The sequence below is a fragment of the Oryctolagus cuniculus genome, chromosome 1 (assembly GCF_964237555.1).
Source record: "Oryctolagus cuniculus chromosome 1, mOryCun1.1, whole genome shotgun sequence".
In the NCBI taxonomy this organism is placed as follows: Eukaryota; Metazoa; Chordata; class Mammalia; order Lagomorpha; family Leporidae; genus Oryctolagus; species Oryctolagus cuniculus.
Window position 1 is genome coordinate 13,479,802 of NC_091432.1, and position 23,017 is coordinate 13,502,818.

The 23,017-nt window shown below is 43.2% G+C and overlaps 1 long non-coding RNA gene across 5 annotated transcripts in view; it reads right to left on the reverse strand.

Annotated features, from left to right (window-relative positions):
• Positions 1-23,017, reverse strand: part of LOC108177902 (uncharacterized) — a 45,256-nt gene that overhangs the window by 14,120 nt on the left and 8,119 nt on the right. The window contains exons 2-4 of one of the 5 annotated variants that reach the window (XR_011387025.1): positions 15,435-15,620; positions 6,533-6,707; positions 4,733-5,798 (exon numbers count right to left, since the gene is read on the reverse strand). This is a non-coding gene — a long non-coding RNA (uncharacterized lncRNA). Of the gene's footprint in view, positions 1-4,732; positions 5,799-6,532; positions 6,708-15,311; positions 15,621-23,017 lie in introns of all 5 variants that reach the window. The other 4 variants (XR_011387024.1, XR_011387028.1, XR_011387027.1 and 1 more) reach the window with 4 other exon arrangements.

Consider the following 23,017-nt stretch of genomic DNA (forward strand, 5'->3'; position numbering starts at 1 on the left):
GCAGCACGAATGCCATTAGTACTCTCTCAGTTCCTTGGCTCACTAACTCCCTGCCTAGCCCATGTCAGTACCAGGGATTAAAATGTCAACATAGCTTTGTAGAGAACATGATTCAACCTACAACAATTCCAAAGTGAAAGATACCAGAACAATCTTTGTTTGTATTAAACTTTATGCCATGTTACCTTTTATAGGCAGCATTTCCCCACATCAAGTCCCAGAGGACAGTGGGTGTTGGCCTGTGGCTCCTGGCTTAGGAAGGATCAGACCCACCAGCAGTGAATGTTCGAGCAGGGATATGCAAGAGGAGCATAAAGTGCTGCCCCCACTTTAACCAGGGCAGAACACTAACTTGAGAGCTTGAGGGAACTAACACGCTCTCTCACAAAGAGACTCCAAGCAAGATCAACCGAACTACTCAGCTGAGCCTACACAGCACACAATAGTAACACACAAGGACAGTGTCCCTTGAAGGCATTGAGTTTTGAGATTTGCTAGTTAACAAGAGCAAACCAATAGCTGCTTCGCTGACAAGGTGAGGAGATATGTCCTGAGCCAATGAGGGAAGAGAAAACTGAAGAATTTGCCTCTGGGGACAACAGACAGACAGGCAGATAAGTGGAATGAATTTGTACCTTAACTTGCAAGGTGCCTCAGAACTGAGAGGTCCTTGGAGCTGAGGGATTGAATACCCAAACCAAGAGCACAAAGGTAGGAGCTTCTTGTATCTCCTCAGAGTCCATGATGCTTCTAAGTGGTAAGTGACTCAGGACAAATTGTGTTCTGACTGCAGCCACAATCACAGTGACGCCCAGCCCAACCCCAGACCTCTCCATTCTGGTTCTTAAGTATAATTTATCTAGCATCCTCTCTCTTCCAGGGCCAGTTCAAAGCAGATCACTTTCTCAGGTTCCCCAAATTAAGAGTGATCTCTCCCTGTACAGTACTTAATCCTTTGGAGCATTTGCTGCCTTATGTAAACCAAGGTTGATAATCTGAGAGAAAAGGCCCACACCTAGAGGAAAGTCCAGTGACCCTTTGCGAGACTACTCTTGGAAGCAAGTTCCCTTTTTATTTCAGCTCTGCCTCCTGTTTCCCTGAAAAATAAACTTTCTCATTATCCTACCATATTCTCTATATCCCTTACCACTTCCTCAGAGTTCACCCTTTTTGTTTGATTGGCAAACATTAAAAATTAAGAATTGCACAAGGGCCTGTGTAATGTAATTTCTTATATTTGGCATAGTAGAGAAGACATTGAGAAACTGAACAAGAGACATCCCTGACTGTGTGTTTTTAGCGTCAGCGCCTGGACATTTCACCCAGCAGTAGTCCTCTTTCCTATGTCATCTCTCATCCTCGCTTTGACTCCTCTGGATTACCCAGGAGAGCTTCCAATTCTCCTTACTCTAATGTACAAAGAACATGGGCTTTTGTAGGTCACTAATTCAAGTTAAATCCCATCATTTTGCCTTTCTAAAAGTTGTTAAGAAGACTTGCAGAATTTTTTTTCTTAAAGGGATCAACTCTATTTAGAAAACAATTATAGCTTAAATGGAAATATAAACACTTTTAATAAAGTCTTTGTTTATGTCTTATTTTACTACTACACTGAAAGCTCTTTGAGGTCAGAAAGCTGTCCTAACTGGATAAAGAAATTATGGGATATGTACTTTATAGAATACTACACAGCAGTAAAAAAAAAAAGTAAATTGCAACAAAATGCATAAATCTGGAAAACATCATACTTAGTGAAATAAACCAGTCCTAAAGGGAAAAATACCATATGTTCTCCCTGATCTGTGATAACTACCAGAGTAACAGAGCACCTAAAAGGAAACCTGTAGAAGTGAAATTGACACTATGAGAAGCAATGACTTGAACAGCCCTTACCTTGACTGTCAATGAAAGTTTTTTATTCTATTTTTTTTATTATTTTTACATTTTTCCTACTTAATCCCACTGATTGAACTCTTTACCTAACAGAATTAATCATTTGTGCATAAAGTCAATTTAAAATACATCTCAGTAAAAAATAAGAGTGGGAATAAGAGAGGGAGGGGCTATATAGTTCTGCATACATTCCCACTGACTTACTTCTAAGGGTAAAGCTAAAAACTTTCCATGGGACTCTAAATCTGGGTGGTAAAAAATGCCATCTTTTGTGTTAAAATGACCATATTAAGTGTTTAATTGATCATACAGATAGGATTAAGTGTCAAAAGGATCATATAAATAAGATCAAGTGTCTAGTATTAACAATAAATAGAGGGGCCAGTGCTGCAGTGCAGTGGGTTAATGCCCTGGCCTGAAGTGCCAGCATCCCATATGGGCGCTGGTTCTAGTCCTGGCTGCTCCACTTCCTATCCAGTTCTCTGCTATGGCCAGGGATAGCAGTAGAAGATGGCCCAAGTCCTTGAGCCCCTGCACCCACGTGGGAGACCCAGAAGAGGCTCCTGACTCCTGGCTTCGGATCGGCACAGCTCTGACCATTGCAGCCAATTGGGGAGTGAACCATCAGATGGAAGACCTCTCTCTCTCTCTTTCTCTGTCTCTCTCTGTGCCACCTCTCTCTGTGTAACTCTTTCAAATAAATAAAAATAAATATCTGAAAAAAAAACAATAAATAGAATTAAAAAGGGGAGAATGTTCCAACATGGGAAGCAGTCTACACAGCAGACTCATAAAATGACAAATGCACTAATGCACTAAACAGCACTCTGACCTCAGAATCAGCCCTTAAGGCATTCTGTTCTGGCTGAAAAGCCCAAAAGAGCATTTCAGGCATGGAAAGTCAAGACACTGTGGAAAAAATAAATAAATAAATAAATAAATAAATCCTACGTGAAGGATCTCTGAGACCCCAGGGGAAGTAAGGGACTATCAAAGAAGGATCTACTTTTCTCTGAAGGGAGGAGAAAACTTCCACTTTGCTTTTGGCCTTGTCTAAACACTGACAGAGACTGTGGACTCAAAAGACTTAGCCTTGTCGACTCACATCAAGAGCCTCAGGTGATCACTGATGTCATACATAAGAGTGTTAATTGTTAAATTAAGAACAGGAGTCACTGTGCACTTATTCACCATGCAGTCCCTCTGTCCTTAATGAGTGGTACTATGAGACTTAACTGCAAAACTTGTTCTCAAACAGTTCATTATACTTTGTATGTCTGTGTGGGTGCAAATTGTTGAAATCTTAGTATAAGCCGGCGCCACGGCTCACTAGGCTAATCCTCTGCCTGTGGCGCTGTCACCCCAGGTTCTAGTCCCGGTCGGGGCGCCGGATCCTGTCCCGGTTGCTCCTCTTCCAGTCCAGCTATCTGTTGTGGCCCGGGAAGGCAGTGGAGGATGGCCCAAGTCCTTGGGCCCTGCACCCCATGGGAGACCAGGAGAAGCACCTGGCTCCTGCCTTCGAATCAGCCCGGTGCGCCGGCTGCAGCACACCGGCAGCGGCGGCCATTGGAGGGTGAACCAACAGCAAAGGAAGACCTTTCTCTCTGTCTCTCTCTCTCACTGTCCACTCTGCCTGTCAAAAAAAAAAAAAAAAAAAAAGAAAGAAAAAAGAAAAAGAAATCTTAGTATATAGTTAGTCTTCTGTACATAAAGTTAATTAAAAACTAATCTTAATGAAGAATGGGATGGGAGAGGGAGGAAGAGATGGGATGGGAATGAGGCTGGGAGGGTGGGTACCAGGGGAAGAATCACTGTATTCCTAGAGTTGTAGTTATAAAATTTGTATTCATTAAATAAAAGGTTTCTTAAAAAGAAAGAAAGAAAGAAAGAAAGAAAGAAAGAAAGAAAGAAAGAAAGAAAGAAAGAAAGAAAGAAAGAAAGAAAGAAAGGAAGGAAGGAAGGAAGGAAGGAAGGAAGGAAGGAAGGAAGGAAGGAAGCTGTCCTAGTCACATCACTCTTCCTTTCCTGCAACTCCACATCACCAGCGATCTAGCACACTAGGCAGAAGCATGAAAAGAGAAGGTGGCTGGCCCCGCGGCTCACTAGGCTAATCCTCCGCCTGTGGCGCTGTCACCCCAGATTCTAGTCCCGGTCGGGGCACCGGATTCTGTCCCAGTTGCCCCTCTTCCAGGCCAGCTCTCTGCTGTGGCCAGGGAGTGCAGTGGAGGATGGCCCAAGTCCTTGGGCCCTGCACCCCATGGGAGACCAGGAGAAGCACCTGGCTCCTGCCTTCGGATCAGCGCAGTCCACCAGCCGCAGCGCGCCAGCCACGGCGGCCATTGGAGGGTGAACCAATGGCAAAAGGAAGACCTTTCTCTCTGTCTCTCTCTCTCACTGTCCACTCTGCCTGTTAAAAAAAAAAAAAAGAGAGAGAGAGAGAGAGAGAGAGAGAGAAGGTACTCAGGACGTGTTCAGTGAATGAACAAATGAGGATAGAGTCCCTTTCCTAACCTTATCCTCCAAATCTCTCAAATCTGTCAAATGAAAAATGTATAATTTTTTAGAAGATAATGGGTCAACTTTTTTTAAATAGATCATTCAATACATGATTGTATTTCCAGTTTTTTTGAAAACTCAGATCTGGCCAGGCCTCATCGCTACAAGGCAACTGTCAATTAGACCTAAGAAGCTGCTGCAGCCGTGGGTGGTTCATGCACTCTTCAGTGTGTGATGAAGTGGGAGCAAGCCCATTATTCCAACCTCTCCTACTTATGTCAGCTATTTAACACCAGTAGGAATGTGAATTTTCCACCACAATTCTAGGTGAATAAAATCTTACCAGTGTCCAGCTGCAGCCTTCTAAATGTAGCCACCCTTTTGATAACATTTTTTCTGTCCTCAGCAGGATTTCTCCTGATCATGACATTTTTGCAACACAGTGTGTATCACATTTACTATTGTTCACTAGGCAAGGTCAGTTTGCCTCTTTCAGTTGATTTTCTTGTGATGAACATGACAGGTCAATGACAATGGTATTGTAGTGAGGACATTTCTTATCTGGAGCTGTTTGCCCAACTGAAACCAGCTGAGTTCCAACAGGCTGATGACGTTTGTGTTTCCATGCCCAATACACATTTTTAAGAAAGCAGGTTGCAAAAATCATTCTGATTCAGTTTCAGGTAAGACCTAGTTCACCAGATGCTTCAGGATAAATGTGCATCCATGAATTTTCTTTTATTTGAAAAGTAACTTTACTAAGACAGAAGAGCTGGACACACCTCATCCCGTTTCCCTATACCACATTGACCAGAAGAAAAGGTCGCATCTTGATGTGTTGTAACCTGGGAATTTTAAAAAATGTGGATTAGGGAAAGTGGAGACAGGACCTCTGTGGAGGCCTCGATGCCGTGAACTGTTGAATGTTCACATGTCCTCAGGAAAGCTCTCTCGGGGATTCACACTCTGAGGATTCACACTTCCACTCTTCCAATTGCACATCTAATTAATGGAAATGTGGCATGTGAATTCACCTACAGAAATGGGAAACTTCAGGAAGAAAACATTGTCACTGGCCAGCGGAATCTTCCTGACAGAACTGGAAACTCTTTCGTGGTCCCAGCAAATTTAGTGATGTTGCTGGAGGCTTGGGACATTACAGAAGATTTGCTTTCTGCGATTTTGATGTTTCTCTCGATAGACCTATGTTCCAGCCAACATGCTTGTCTTGCACGGTATGCAGATGTTTCAGACATTGGAAAATCCTTGATGAAGAATTCCCTTGAAGGTGAAAATGGGAGCTTCTATAGGGCAGAATGCAACTCAATCTCGATTGTAACAGAGTAAGGGTGCCAGCATTCAGTGAGCCAAACTTTTGCACAACCTTATTACTTGTTCTCATGATATCCCTGGAAGGAAATATCAATAGCCAGAGATTAAAGATAGGGGCTGGAGCCTGAGCAGGATGAAAATAGTGGTGCTGAGATTTGCCTAATCCCCATTTGTCTGACGCTTTTCTAGATAAGATTCCATGTCAGAGGCATTTTCTACTTATTATCTACTCAAAGCAAATAAATGCACAAAATCACATTCAACGTTAGATGTGATTATTCCCTGGACAATAGGGAGTATACATTGACATGTATTCATTCGAATAGTGTGACAAATCATAATTCCAGAGCTCTCAAATTTCTATGGACATTCAGTGACAGTCAATATTCTTAGAGAAAAGTGTGTCACTCACAGAGACATCAAAGTCATTGGTGCCCATTCACTCATTCATCTAATACCTTCTAAAGGCCATGCTTGTGCAAAGCACTAAGGATGTAAATGGGTTAAGATCTACACAGTCTGTGCCCCCCAGTGGTTCTCTTTCTGAAGGGGAGATGGGTATTAAAGCAACAACTATCAAATAACTACATGAGGGTATTTCAAAATTTTCATGGAAAATGTAATGAAAAGTATTTGAAAAGATTTACTTATTTATTTAAAATGCAGAGTTACAGACAGAAAGGGAGAGTCAGAGAGAGAGAGAGAGAGAGAGAGAGAGAGAGAGAGAGATCTTCCATTTGCTGGTTCATCCCCCAAATAGCCACAATACCCACAGCTGGACCAGACCAAAATCAAGAGACTAGAACTCCACCTGAGTCTCCTACATGAATGACGGTCAAATACTTAGACCATCTTCTGCTGCTTTCCCAGGCACAATAGTAGAGAGCTGGATCAGAAGGGGAACAGCTAGGACTTGAACCGGCACCCATATGGGATGGCAGCAACACAGTCAGCAGCTAAAACTCATTGCTCCACAATGCCAGCCCCTGAAAGATAATTTTATTTTATTTTAGAAATCCATGCATGCTCATAGAACTGTAACAAGTGCAAATAAGTATAAGTGAAGACGGCCAGGAGAGCATTGCAAATACTTTTAACCACATGAGCTGTTGACTCCGAGAGTGTGCAATAACAGGAAAGTGGAGTCAGGAGCAGAGAGGAGACTCGCACTCGGGCACTCTAATATGGGATGTGGATGTCCCAAGCAGTGTCTTAACCCCTCACCCAAACATCTGCTCCTGAATCCATTTGTTTTTACATAAATATTAACCTATTTATTTGAAAAGCAGAATGAGGGGGGAGGGAAGGAGGGAGGGAGAGAGACAGAGAGAGGGAGAGAGACAGAGAGAGGGAGAGAGAGAGAGAGAGAGAATCTTCCATTTCCATCTGCTGATTCGCTCCCCAAATGGCCACAACAGCCAGGCCTGGGTCAAATCAAGGCCAGCAGCCATCAGGGTCTCCCATGTGAGTGGCAGGGACCCATGCACTCAGGTCATCTTTTACTGCTTTCCCAGGCACATTAGCAGGGATCTGGATGGGAAGTGGAACACCTCAGACTTGGACTGGTGTTCATATGGGATGTTAGCATTGCAAGCAGTGGCTTAGCCTATTGTACCACAGTACTGGTCCCCTGAATCCATTTCTTAACTCTGCCTTTGGATTCATTGAGTGGTCAGACTCATATCTATAGCCAATCCTTCAGTTAACCTAAAGCAAAAAACACGAGGGGTCAGCGCTGTGGTGCCGCTGGTTAAAGCCCCTGCCTGCAGTGCCAGCGTTTCCCAGAGGCACCAGTTTGAGTCCTGCCTGCTCCACTTCCTAATAATGTGCTTGGTAAAGCAGCGAAGGATGCCCCAAGTGATTGGACCTCTGTACCCACATGGGAGACCTGGAAGAAGCTCCTGGCTCTTGGCCTTGGATCTGCTCAACTCCGGCTATTTGGGGAGTGAACCAGTGGATGGAAGATTTTTCTGTCTTCTACCTCTCTCTCTGTAACTCTGTCTTTCAAATAAATAAAATACATCTTTTAAAAAAAGACACATAAATTCAATCTGTTATTCACTTAAACATTCAGTGCACATTTACTGAGCACCAACTATATGCCAGGCGGCACTGTTCCAGGCACTGTGGAGTCAACAATGAAAAAAGAAGGCAAGAATTCTTACTTTCCTAGTTCTTATATGCTAGTGAAAAAAATGAGGCAATTAAAGTTAATAAGCTTTATAGTATATCTGATACTTGTTTGTGCTGTGATGAAAAGACAAGGAGGGCTAAAGGGTGTGCAGAGGAGCAGCTTGGCCATTGAAAATGAGATTATCAGAGGTCCTCATTGAACAGATGGCGTTAGAGGAAAGTCCTTAAGGAAGGATTTCCATGTCACCATTTGGAGGAAGAGTGTCCCAGGCAACAGGAGAATCTGCAAAGCCAAGGTGAAGACTATCTGTGGTATACAAAGCAGAGCAGGCAGCGTAAGAGAACTCAGAGAGATCCCCCGGGCCAGCTTTTGTGGGGTCCTGTAGGCCATGGTAGGGACTGAAGCTTCTGTTCTGAACAGGAAAGGCTTTTCGAGGTTTTGAGCCAGGGACAGACACCCATAACTAACAAGGTGCTGTAACAGAGAAGACCGTGGGAAGTCCAGGGTGGAGGCTGGAAGCCAACAGGTTGGAGCAGGGTGGTAATCATGGAGAGGCCGAGCAGTGGTAGGACACTAAAGGTGAAGCTAAAAGGATTTTCCAACCGACTAATGTGGGGGTCACGGAGATGTATTTGTAAGATCTCCTAGTAGAGGTCGTGTGACTGACCAGTGAGGTCCTGAAATCCTCTCTCTCTCCTTCTCTCTCTCTCTGCACTACAGATGACACTGCTCCCAGCCTCCCCTTGTTCCTCCCCTTTTTGGTTCGCAGCCATTCTCCCAATAATCTCTTATACTTCAGATACACTCCGGCTGTCTCTGCGGACCTGGACCAAGCATGACAAAGTAGTTCAAGGATGACAAGATGTTGATGTCTAGGAAATCGGAGAGAGGGAGATGCCATTCCTGAATGTGTGCATAAATGGCAGTCCCATATCCCCAGCTGCCTATTTGTTCTGTGTATTGCTAGATAATTCAAATCTGTATTGCCTGGATGGCTTTGTAGGATGCCCTGAGCAGTGTTTGGGACAAGTGTGCTTGCAGATACCAAGACAGTCCCTTCCTCTGGATTTTGCCAACTCTGTTCAGCCAGCAGAGGGCAGCAGAGGTAGCCATTAAGAATCCCACTATCAAGATGTCGAAATACACTGAGGACGCCCAGTTTAAGTTGAGATTCCAGATCACTTTAGCTGACTGCATAGTATCTAACAGGTACTGCCCATCTTTTACTACAACCCACGTTGTGGGAAACTGACCTCAGGACATTACGGCTAGAACACTTGCAAATGAGAGAATGAGAGATGTGGAGATTACTACTGGTACAAGGAGGAGTTCTCAAAGTGGACCTTGTAAGAAATAAAAATATCATTCCTTAAAGGTGATGTCCTTATGCTGCAAGCACCTTTACCGCACCTTTACCACAGTGTATGTTATTTACTTAGGGAGTATTACCAATATATAAAAATGCGGAAAATTGAACTGAAATGCCTGAAAATTATAGGTTGAGGTCATCAGTCCCCAATTTGCACACCAAGCTTTCTGGTGCATGGTAAATATTCAGTAAAGATAGATATTTACTGAAGAAATGACAAAATGAATCAGTCAAAATAAAGAAATATGTAAGACTCATTTAGCTTCATGTTATTTTTAAGTTTTGTATAAGATGATACGTAGCACATGTACAATGTTTAATAGCTACTCCAGGAATGTCAGAACTTTCTGTAGTACACGTAATGTATTGAAGATTTTATGTGATTTTTAAAAATTAGAAACAAAGAAATCACAGTGAAAATTATGGAAAAGCCAAATAAACTACAATGGAATCACCACTCCCTCCTCTTTTTTATAGATTGGTAAAGTTTAAAAACATTTGTTTCTGCCTGATGTTGAAAGAGAATAGAGGAATGGAGATTTTCCTACATTGTTGGCAGGAGTACACATGTATATCATCTTGGGAGAGTTCACATTTTTAGAAGCCACGCTTTGATGGGAAGAAATTTTTCTGAAGAGGTTTTTAGGTCATAGACTTTGATCTGGGTCCATGGGCTTCCCAGGGTTCATTTAAATTCAGTAATCTCTAAATTTGAAGTGAAGAAAAATCATCTTTACTTACATTAATTTTCAACCATAATTTAGAATTCCCTTCAATTAAGAGATTGACTTTGTCATGAATAGTAAATAGTGAGATGATCTCATATCTGATTACAGTGGCTGATGATAACGGAAATATTTACTGATATATTAGAAGTAGCTATATAATTTATAATCACATAATGAATGATTATATTCATTATTGGACTTTACAGTTAGATCTTATTTGAGAAATTAATCTCCATCTTAAAATATTTGAATAAATGTATTCCAGTATCATTTTCTTGCTCATAATCCTTGTGTTATTTTTTATTTATTTAATAATTCATGACTCATGATCCTGAGAAGTGGTCTCTGGCTTCATCAGTCTGCCAAGGGGCTCACTGCACGGAACAGCACTGTGCGTTACAGGAAGGGGTCCCACGGGCTACAGAGGGCCATCCTTCAGTTATACCGAGAAATTCTGGGAAAGAACAAAACTTAGCAATCATGGGAGGTGAAAAGACAAGGCCCCAAGCCCATCTCTTCCTAGATTTTTTGCCTTTTTAAAGTAATTTGGAAGTTACGGGTTCTATTTTAAATTTAATTAGCATTTGCCACTAATATTTTAAGAAGACATGTAAGTCTGTATTTCTCTAATTAGCAAAGTAAAAATAAAACAGCACCAATGACCCTCTGGCGAAATGAGAGAACCCACCACAACTTATGCCAAGTTAATGTTCATTGTTTTTGCTAAAACTGGAGTGTGAGGCTTTGGACTCGGATTATTATTACTATTACATTGTTTATCTTCTTTGTGTAGAATTGTATTTTGTCACTCGTTCTATTTTATTACCATATTTGAAACAATTGGGTTTAATTTTGTGCTTTATTGATTTCAATACTCTTCACTAAGGCTTACCAATTCTTGATTTCCTTATTTTTATTCATTTCTCATTTAACTGGAACAGGCCTTCACTCAATTTCCTCAGTGAGCCACTACCTGAATTTATGCATATTTAGAAGGTCTTCCTGGTGACCTCCAGCTTGAATATGGTTTCCTTTGCCTATAATGTTTAATTTCTTAGAAAATATACCTGAAGAGCCTGGTGGTGATTTTTTTTTTTTTCCTTTTGCAGCTCACAAGCTCTCTGGATGGGTGGGTGACACTTTAGTCCTTGAAACTCAATTTTTTCAGTAGGAAATAACTGGGCTTTGGGCAATCTGGTTAATTTGTCTTGACTATTGTATTTCTCTTCTGTCAATCTTCCTTAAGCATCAGTTATTTCTAACTCTCCACCCTCATTCCACAAAGTCTTAAATTTTATTTATTCCACATGCATTCCTACACATTCTTCAGATATCACTCTTCAGGTTTTTTTTTTTTTATTATTTATTTGATAGGTAGAGTTATAGACAGAGAGAGAGAGAGACAGAGACAGAGACAGAGAGAAAGGTCTTCCCTCCATTGGTTCACCCCCCAGATGGCTGCTACAGCCGGCACTGCACCTATCCGATGCCAGGAGCCAGGTGCCTCCTCCTGGTCTCCCAGGCTGGTGCAGGTGCCCAAGCACTTGGGCCATCCTCCACTGCCCTCCCCAGCCACAGCAGAGAGCTGGACTGGAAGAGGAGCAACCGGAACTAGAACATGGTGTCTATATGGGATGCCGGCACCACAGGTGGAGGATTAACCAAGTGAGCTGACCCCTACTCTTCAGTTTTTAAAAACATTTGGTTTCAGATTAAACAACGGGTACCAGGAGAGACTCCTCCCCTCCTCTGTCCTCCCTGTGTGATGACAAGATGTCATTCAGATGGATCTAAGTGTCCAGTGACATCAGGCCAAGGGTAGGGTGGGGACACAGGGAACAGCCTCCCCCAACAACCACCCACGTCCCCCCACCCACGTCCTCATCCGTGACTGTCGTCTGGACCTTCTCTCAGGGTGATCCACAATCAGTCTTTCTCTGGTTGCAACCTAGGCCCCAGCCTGCTGCTTAGACCATTTTACTTTAAGCTTGCACATGGGCACCCTTGCCCCCCAAAAAGACATAATCAGAGCACGAGACGAAGAGATTAGCTGGTTCTCAGCTTCCTGCCAAGCCCTGCTTACAGGGAAAGACAGCCTGTGGTCTCGGCAGGAAGTCCTTTCTGAGAAATTCCTCTGAAAACCCTTTACAGACCTCACGGCTAATAACCACTTTCAGTTTCTTTTTTTAACCATTTTTGGATGGCTTTAACCTTATTGCCTTTCACTTTTGTTTTTTTATTTCTTATCTTTTATTTTTAATCTTAAGCACACCTGTGAGCAGTAAAGGATGAACTCAGCAGGCCCAGTCGGCTCAAGCCCCGCGGAGGACCGGCTCAGCCCAGCAGCCCTTGGTAGTAACTCTGAGCACATGGACTCTGGTGCACACTGACAGTGGGATTTACGGTCATTCACCTGGAGCTTTGGGCCACACTGTATCAGTATGATCTCTAGGGTGGGGCAGGGGGCTGGTGACTGAGTAGCTAAGGTCAGGCACATGGGTGCCCCATACCTGTGACTGCCCCCCCAACACACACACACACACACAGAACTCTAGATACCACAGCTCAGGTAGCCTCCATGCTTGGCAATAGCTCCTATGTGTGTTTTCACACATCATTGGTAGAATTAAGCACTGCCCATGTGATGCCACTGGCAGGGGAAAAGTGGAAACTGATGGTTGTGTCGCTGGGGCTCTATCTTGTGTTTCTGTACCCTTTCCCTGTAATAATCCATAACCAGGAACAAAACAGTTTTTCTGAGTTCTAGGAGTCCTTTTAGCAAATCCTCAGATCTGAGAACCCCTGACACAATCTCTCTCTTAATTTGCTTTTACAATTGTTCGTTTTATTTTTTGGAAAAAAAAAAAAGAGAGAGAGAGAGAGAGAGAGACAAAGAGTGCAAGACGGAGAGCATTCCCACCCTCAGATGCCAGCAATGGCCAGAGCTGGATTCAATTCCTTGAGCCATCTCCACTACCTCCAAGGGTCTGCATTAGCAGGAAGTTGGAGTCAGGAGCCAGAGTCAGGGATTGAACCCAGGTACTCTGATGTGAGACACAAGCATCCTGTCATCCCAGCTGCAAGGCCAAATGCCCATCCCCTCTCCTACTGTTCATCTCTTTATCCAGCTTTGAGTGTGGTCTTTGAAGTCAGACTTCCAGGCTTGAATTGCATCTCTGCCATTCACTAGCTGCCCTTGAAAAGGTTACTTTATTTGTCAGGCCTCTATTGAATTATCCATTTAGTGGGAATAATCATTGCTCTTACTCCTTCGTGTTTCTTTTTATTTTAGGATTTATTTATTTATTTATTTGCTTATTTTAAAGGCAAAAATACAGAAAAGGGAGAGGAGGGTGGGAGAGAGATCTTCCATCTGCTGACCCACTCCCCAAATAGCCACAATGGCCAAGGCTAGGCCAGGCTGAAGCCAAAAGCCTGGAGCTCCATCTGGTCTCCCACGTGTGTACAGGGGCCCAAGGACTTGGGCCATCTTTTTCTGCTTTCCCAGGCACATTAGCAGGGAGCTGGATCAGAAGTGGAGCAGCCAAGACTCCAACCAGAGCTCATAAGGGATGCTGCCATTGCAGGCGGAAGCTTAGCCCCAGCCCCTCGTTCCATGTTTCACACATTGCTGTAAAGTACTTAGTGTGTCACATACAACTGCTCAGAGTCTGCCTAATTATAATTATTATCATGAATAGATATTGTTTTTACTTAACTGATTTCACATTTTTTCCAGATATTCTTACTATCAATGATTTTGTTTTAAACCTTCCTGTCATGAAAAATGTGTTTCTCCTCCTGTGTTTGGATGTGTATAACTTCAGCTTTAAAGGGCATCTATTTAGTGCGTCCATTTTACAACCATTTCTAGTTTTAAGCCTACCATTGCTGGCAAAAGTTGTGTATTCTGAGAGTTGTTTAGCCCCTTTCATTATTAATCACTATGAATGTAAGGTTGTATGAAGGGTAGAAAAGGTTCATATTACAGAAATGTTGAGAGAGAGAAAGAGGATCTTCCTTAAAACCCACTGTCTTCCGAGTGTTGGTGTCCACACCAAACGTATTTAAAATGGGTCATCCGGGGCTGGCCTCGTGAGGTAGCAGGTAAAGCCACCTCCTGTGATGCCAGCATCGCATATGGGCACCGCTTCAGTCCCAGTTGCTCCACTTCCTGGTCCAGCTCCCTGCTAATGGCCGGGGAAAAGCAGCAGGTGGCCCAAGTATTTGAGCCCCTGTACCCACGTGTGAGACCTAGGTGCCAGCTCCCATCTCCTGGCTTCAACCTGACTCAGCCCTGGCCATTGCGGCCACTTAGGGAGTGAAACAGCAGTTGAAAAACTTCTCTCCTTCTGTCTCTCACTCTCTCTGTAACTCTGCCTTTCAAAAAATAGCATAACTCTTTTTTTTTCAAAATGGATCATTGGTGCCAGTGTTGTGATGTAATGGGTAAAGCTGCTACCTGCAATGCAGGAATCCCATATGTGTGCTGGTTTATATCCCAGTTGCTCTACTTCTGGTCCAGCTCTCTACTAGTGGCCTGGGAAAAGCAGCAGAAGATGGCCCTGGTGTTTGGGCCACTGCTGCCCACATGGGAGACCTGGAGGAAGCTCCTGGCTCCTGGCTTTGAACTGGCCCAGCCCCAACCAATTGGTGCTGTCTGGGGAGTAACCCAGCAGATGGAGGATTGATCTCTCTCTCTCTCTCTCTCTCTCTCTCTCTCCCCCTGTAACTCTGACTTTCAAATAAATAAATAGGGGCCGGCGCTGTGGCTCAGTGAGTTAACACCCTGTCCTGAAGCACTGGTATCCCAAATGGGTGCCGGTTCTAGTCCTGGCTGCTCCTCTTCCGATCCAGCTCTCTGCTATGGCCTGGGAAAGTAATAGAAGATTGCCCCAGTCCTTGAGCCCCTGCACCCACATGGGAGACCAGGAAGAAGCTCCTGGCTCCTGGCTTCAGATTGGCACAGCTCCAGCTGTTGCAGCCAATTGGGGAATGAACCATCGGATGAAAGATCTCTCTCTCTCTCTCTCTCTCTCTCTCTGTACCTCTCCTCTCTCTGTGTAACTCTGACTTTCAAATAAATAAATCTTAAAAAAATAAAAATATAAGCATGAAAAAGCAACTTATTAACAATAAATAAATAAATCATAAAAAAAGAAGAGTCATCAAAGAGCCCTTATTCCAGGAAACCTATTAGACCACAGAGGATCATAAGCCCGCCCTCCCCGCCTCACTTTGATCACGTGGTCAGTAGACCATGTATTTGCTCAGTCAGGAAAAAGCCAGTTGCAATGCTTTTGCTGACAACTCTTGCTGTCCAGTGGCCGGATTCTAAGCAAAAAAAATGACAACTCACAATTTCACCGACCAGGACAGGGCACCCTAGGGTAGAGTTAGCTACATACATGAACCTCATGGGGAACGGCATGAGATTAACTTCTCCGGAGACATGCCTGGAGGGTTATTCTGGAGCATGTACCTCAGCAAGGCAGGTGGCTCTTCTCTTTATCCCAGCCTGGTTTTCTGCCCCAGCTCAGGGGAAGGGGTGGATGTTCCGGAATGTGGCTCTGTTCTCTTGCATTCTACGCAGTTGTTCTGAAGAGTGGGAAAGTGTATGTATTTGCAGTTTTTCAAGTCTTCAGATTCTGAACCAGGCCCCTGAGACCTGAGAAGAAAGACAAATAATGGCACAAAGAAATAAACTGACTCCTGTGTTAACCTATGTTATGTTTTGACTGTAAACTATGCTCCTTTCTTCACCCTAGCCCTCCAAAGGGATGCAACGGAAGCTGAAGGCCCAAGACAGTTTGCCACTTTGCCCAAGGTGAAAAGACTCCTTATGGGTATCCTATCAAACTTCTATTATTGGTATATTTGTCAAAATACTTATATGACCCACTTTTTGTTTAAACTCATACAAAGGCGCTTTTTTTTTTTTTAAGCTAACTTTCTGAGATGAAAATCTCTTTTCTTTATGTGTGTTTACACCCCTACCAAAAAACCTAACAAGATCGCATACCTGATGTCAGGAAATAAAATCCACATCTGCCCTTTACAGATCTATGCAACCACAAGAGGTAAATATTTGGGAGCAGTGTAGATACTTCACAGCCTGTGGCCATTAATGCATCTGCCTCTTTCTAGTTCTTGCAACACCAGATACTCAAAGTGTTCCTTGTTCTTTCTGGGTCTACTCTAAGTTAAAGGTTCAGTTGTGTTCCTGTCCCCAGCTTTCGGGGTCTACTAGCCATAGAGAAGGCCAGAAGTTAAAGATCTTTTTGAGGGCCAGCACAGTGACGTAGTGGGCTAAACCTCGACCTGCAGCACCAGAATCCCATATGTGCACTGGTTCATGTCCCTGCTGCTCCTCTTCTGATCCAGCTCTCTGCCACAGTCTGGGAAAGCAGTGGAAGATGGCCCAAGTTCTTGGGTCCCTGCATCTGTGTGGGAGATCTGGAAGAAGCTCCTGGCTGCTGGTTCGAATCAGCTTAGCCCCTGCTGTGGCAGTCATCTGGGGAGTGAACCAATGAATGGAAAAACGTTGTCTCCTTCTCTCTGTCTATAACTCTACCTCTCAACTAAATAAAATATTTAAGAAAAAAAAACACTTTTGAGTCTGCCTGGGTCATAATCTGAAACTTCTGTGAACTTGTGTGTTCAGAAAGGAACTACATTTTTGTATCCCTTTAGCTCAATTACTGACTTTCAGTTTTAAGAGACACCCTAAATGTCTACACAACGTGAAAAACCTTTGAGCTCATGCCCACCTTCATTAATGATCCTGAACAATAACTTTTCCCACTACTTTCCCTCTATGTATTTTTAATCAACTTGCTCAGGTGCCTTAAGTCTCTTTTTCATTGTTCATGAACTGACTGTTTCTTTGAAGCTTAAATAATTCAATGGGTATGAAAGAAGTCCTTGGCAACCTTCCAAAGGCTTCTCAAGTTTACGCTGCTGTTTTCTTTGACTGATCAAACCCACCCTCGTGTTTGTGGATAGAAGCATTAGATTCAATCTATGATGCTGCATTTGGCAATGATTTCTTGGATATGACATCAAAGGCAAAGATGACAAAAAATAGGTAAATTGGACTACAACAAAATGTATAAGTTCCAAACATCAATAGACACAATCCACAGAGTGAAAAGGCAACCTATAAAGGGGAGAAAATATTTGCAAATCATATATCTGATCATGGGCTAAAATTGAGAACACATTAATAACCCCTACTACTGAACAACAAAAATCCAAAACTTTAAAAATTGGTAAATGATTTAAAATGGGCAAAGGACTTGAATAGCATTTCTCTGAATAAGATACATAAATGACCAATAAGCACAAGCAAATAAGCTTAACATTACTAATCATTAGAAAAATGCAAGTCAAAACCACAATAGGATGCCATATCACAAACATTAGGATGGCTGCTATTAAAAAAATAACAGAAAATAATTAGTGTTGGTGAGAGTGTGGAGAAAACAAAACTCTTGTGTATTGTTCGTGGGGATGTAGTCACTATGGACAACAGTATGGAGTTGCCTCAAAAAAATAAAAACACAACTAGCATATGATCCACTCATTACATCTCGGGTATATACCCAAAGGAATGAAAATAGGGCCTCAAAGAAGCTATGTGTACATCCATATTCATTGCAGCATTATTATAGCTAAAAGGTAGACAGAGCCAGTATCCATCAACGGATGAATGGCTAAACAAAAAGTGGAATGTAGACACAATAGAATATTATTTAGCTTTCAAATAGAAAGAAATTCTGGCACATGCTCCCACATGCATGAACCTTGAGGATATTATGCTAAATTAAATAGGACAATCACAAAAAGACAAATACTGCCTGAGATGTCTAAAGTGGTCGAATTCATAAACACAGAGAGTACAGTTGTGGTTTCCAGGGGCTGGTGGGAAGAGAGGGCAAGGCAGAGGGAGTTGCTGTCTATTGAGTTCAGAGTTTCAGTTTTGCAAGATGAAAAGCATTCCAAGAGGGCCGGGTGGGGGGTGTGTGTGTCATGGTACAACATGTTAAACAAATCACTACCACACCCACATCCTATATCAGAGTACTGGTTCAAGTTCCAGTGACTCGGCTTCCAATCCAGCTTCCTGTTAATGCATCCTGGGAGACAGGGGACGAAGACTCAAGTGCCACCCATGCAGGAGACCCAGTAGAGTTCCAGGCTCCCAGCTTTGGCCTGGCCCAGTCCTGACTGTTGTGAGTGTTTGGGGGGGTAAACCAGCTGTTGGAAGATTCGTTCTCTCTCTCTCTTTCCATCCCCACCTCCTTTCCCTCTCTGCTTTTCAAGTAGATAAAAACACATAAATATTTTGGGGGGGCCAGCATTATGGTGCACAGGGTTAAACTGCCTCTCATGACACTGGCGCCCCATATTAGAATACTGGTTTGAGTCTTGGATGTTCTGCTTCCAATCCAGCTCCCTGCTAATGTACCAGGAAAAGCAGCAGAAGATGGTCCAAGTACTTTGGCTCCTGCCGCCCATGTGGGTGAACTGGAGGGAGTTTCTGGCTCCTGACTTCAGCCTGGCCCTGACGTGGCTGTTGCAGCCATTTAGGAAGTGAATCAGCAGGTGGAAGATCTCTTTCTCTCTCTGGGTCTTTCCCTCTCTCTGTCACTCTTTCAAATAAATAAATCTTAAAAAAAAAAATAAACATTCTTAAAAGCATTCTGGAGATTATTTGAACAGCAATGTGAATATACTTAAAAATACAGAACTATAAATGTAAAATTGGTTAAGATAAGTTTATATTATGTATCTTTCGTGACAATTAAAGATTTTTTAAATATCATAACATAGAAGAATAATATCTTGTCTAATAAACCTATTTATCGAAAAATTAAAAATAAAAAATAAGCAATGAACTAAGGTTCCCATTCCTATCTGACTCTGCCTCTCACTCGGAGAGGCAACAATAATAATAGCTGGGGTTTATGGTGTACTTACTATGTGCCAAGAGTCATTTTAAATGTATTTATTTATTGTTATAACGGGAAGTACTATTGTGTTCTCATTTATTGATCAGAAACCAACGCTAAAGGTAGTTAAGTTGAATAAGTGAATAGCAAAGGCAGGATTCAAACCCTGCAGTCTGACCCCAAGGAAGCATTTGTAACCATTGTGCTTCCCGTAGAATGGTTAGGAGCCCAAGTTCTGCATGGCAATGTCACCACTACCTCAATCTCACCCTCTAAATCCACTGGCCTCTCCAACCTGGACCTGAAAGATGTCAAGCTCAGCTAAAAACATAAAGCAATATATTTTAAATACCATGTCCTCTCCAACAAACAAAGCCTGAGAATAGTTCTTTCCTCTCAGCAACATTTCTCCTCCATACCTCTCTTCTCCACCTCTAGCCATTCTAGAAATGTCAAACATGACAGAGCAGAGCCAAGACAAGGTCTGAAGTGGCACAATCTTGATGGAAGCCCAACTTCATTACATACTAGCAAGATACTTGTCTCTAAGCTTCAGTTTTTGGAAACTCCAAGGTGATAAAAATAAGGTTTGTCTCAACAGGTAGTTACACAGATTAAGTTAGGTAACACAAGTTGAGTATCACTTAGCTGAATTACTTGGGACTAGAAATGTGTCAGACTTCAGAATTTCTTGGATTTAGGAATATTTGCACACACATAATAAAATATCGTGGGGATCAGACCCAAGTCTAAGCATAAAATCCGTTTATGTTTCATACCCTGAATGTAATTTCATGAAACATTTTTAGTGTGCTTGCATTTGGGTCAAAGCCTGTCCCAGGAGGTCAAGTGTGGAATTTTTTACTTGCGATATCATGTCAACACTCAAAATTTTCAGATTTTGGAGGCTTGCAGATTTCAGATTTTTGACTTGAGGATACTCTATCTGTTTCTTAGATATCTAGTGTGGTAGTTGACATAAGAGGGACATTTAATCATACAACTCATTGATAGGATTAAATGATAATAATTACTGTGATATTAATAAATTATCATTACTTAAATAGTTCAATGTTCCTCAACCACTTGAAGCTCTGTCAGGTGAAAATAAAAGAGAAATTTTTTTACCCTGGCTAAAAACTGAGATGGATGCATGAGAGCTTCAGGGAGGGTGATTTCCAGCAAGCAGAAAACAAGCCTTTCAGGGCAAGCATTTGACGTGGTGCTTAAGACCATCTGGACACCCGCATTTCATAGCAAAGTGCCTGGGTTCACATCCTGGTGCCACTTCCAACTTCCCGATTATGCACACTATAGAGGGCAGCAAGTAATGGCTGAAGTACTTGGATACCTGCCACCCACATAGGAGATCTGGACTGAGTCCCAGACTCCTGACTTTGGCCCAGCCCAGCCCCAGCTGTTGTGGGCATTTGGCAAAAGAACCAGTGGGTAGAAGATCCCTCTGTGCCTGTCTTTCTGTCTCTGTATCTCTTTCCCTGTGTCTCTCTGCATTTCAAATAAGTGAAAACAAATAAATTTTAAAAATCAAAAATTAAACCTTTTGTGCTTCTCAAAGCAGACCCAGGACATATTGGGATGTCTTCAGGTAGTGAGTTCCCTGTAACTCAAGTTATTCCATCAGACACATTTGTTGAATACACTATATAGACTTCAACACTGGCAGCCCTGAGAGTGCATGAATTTATTTTGAGACTTGTCCACAATCATGGAATTATCTGCTGCCCTCTCTTAGTGTTCTGGCCATTCTTATTCTTTGGGCTGTCACAGGTTTGTTTATGATCTTCCATGTGAATTAGAGGAACTCATTCAAGCCATAGGTGCTGGTGGACAGGTAGCCTACTTTTAACACAGTCATCATCTGCCCACAAGAACATTATGAGTGACTGTCCCTTTTGGGAATGAAGTCAATTCTTCTGTGATACTTGTGTCAAAGTAGGGATAGGCAATTTTTCTATTAGAAGAATCTTCAGTGTTTCAAAGTTCACTCTTTTCCTTTCCCAGTCCACCCAAGAGATGATAGATGACCTCGATCATGACACTAACATCAGATCTATTCCAAGATTCCAAAGGATTTACAGGCTTTCCAGTGATCACCAACTGGAAGCAAGAAGCAACACTTGAAAGTTCAAGGTGAGGGCATATTTTGGGGCCATCACCAAGGTGCAGGAGTGAATTCTTCCGGGCTGGCTTATGAATAATAAGCTTTCTACTATGGCATTCTTTTATATTTATCCTTTATCTAAATCTTATGCACATTTGAGCTTTAGGTGGAAGTTCATTTTAAGAGAGGCTTCCTGGGGATGGAACTGTGGTACAGCAAGTTAAGCCGCCACCTGCAGTGCCTTCATCCAATAAGGGTGCTGGTTCAAGTTCTGGCTGCTCCATTTCCAATCCAGCTCCCTTAATGCACCTGGAAAAGCAGTAGAAGATGGCACAAGCCCCAGGCTACTGCCACCCATGTGGGAGACCCAGAAGAAGCTCCTGGCTCCTGGCTTCAGCCTGGCCTAGTCCTGGTTGTGGGAGCCATTTGTGGAGTGAACCAGTGGATGGAAGATCTTTAACTCTCTGTAACTCTGCCTTTCGAGTAAATAAATACATCTTTTGGGGGGGGGGGGGCTTCCCCCTCTTGTCCCCTAGAAGCAGCCTGGGAAGGGCACAGACTTGGCTGAAATGCTGGGGCGGGTACCAGGTGGTCAGCAGCTAGAAGCTGTCCGCTGACTGGGCTCCTCAGAGCGCTTTCTCTCTTGCAGGGAGACATGAACAATCCACCACAATCCACGCCACTCTAAATGTTTTGAATGTGTTCTTGTGAATCATTGCTATGGAATGATTCCCAGACATGGAAACACTGAGTTAAAGGGTGGGCAGAAGCAAAGTCATGGTCCTGGAACAGAGAGCCATCATACCCTTCACAGGAACTTTGCCCGGGAATGAGCACATTGGGTTTCCTGCTCCTTCTCCATCCTCTAATCAACCCCATATATGGAACACCAGGTTGTATGGCACAGGGAGGAGATGAAGGGACATTCTGATGCCTCCACTTACAAATACAAGTACATGAAACATGCCACACAGGAGGTGCTGTGATCAAGAAAGCGGACACCTGCTCCATGTGTACATTACACTAAAGGCAAACTAAGCATTGCATCTCATAAAAATAACCTCAAAGTTGAGGTCCTTGCATTCTACTTCAAAATTCCTCAAGGAGCTTCAATTCTCACGTCTGTTCTGCCCTCTGCTGATCAGTAAAGCTGGCCATGGGAGGTGTTCCTTGCCTGCAGAATAGAATAAACAGCTCACCTTGGGGGCAGGGGCTTTTGTTGTATGGTCACTATTTGATTTTTTTTTTTTTGACAGGCAGAGTGGACAGTGAGAGAGAGAGACAGAGAGAAAGGTCTTCCTTTGCCGTTGGTTCACCCTCCAATGGCCGCAGTGGCCAGCGCGCTGTGGCCAGCGCACCGCGCTGATCCGAACCCAGGAGCCAGGTACTTATCCTGGTCTCCCATGGGGTACAGGGCCCAAGGACTTGGGCCATCCTCCACTGCACTCCCAGGCCACAGCAGAGAGCTGGCCTGGAAGAGGAGCAACTGGGGCAGAATCCGGCACCCCGTCCGGGACTAGAACCCGGTGTGCCGGCGCCGCAAGGCGGAGGATTAGCCTAGTGAGCCACGGCGCCGGCACTATTTGATTTTTTTTTTAAGTAATTAATTAACTGGAAAGGCAGAGATGTATCTTCTGTCACTGATTCATTGCCAAAATGCCATCAACAGCCATGGCTTTCATAGACAGCGTAGGGGAACTCAATCTAGGTCTCCCACATGGGTATTAGGACCACAAGCAGTTGACCTCCATCACCTGCTACTCCCCAGGGTGTGCATTAACAGGAAGCTTGAGCAGACCAGGTCTCAAACCCAAGCACTCCCATACAAGACACATGTGTTCCAAGGTGTGTCTTAAGCACAATGCCAAAGGCTCACACTTACAAAACCCGCAGAAAGTGTGGTCACATGTAAATACTTGGTCAAAGCTTGCACCATAAACCTAAAAGATTGGAAAGGTTTTCCTGACACCTTTTACCCTTAGTCTTGGT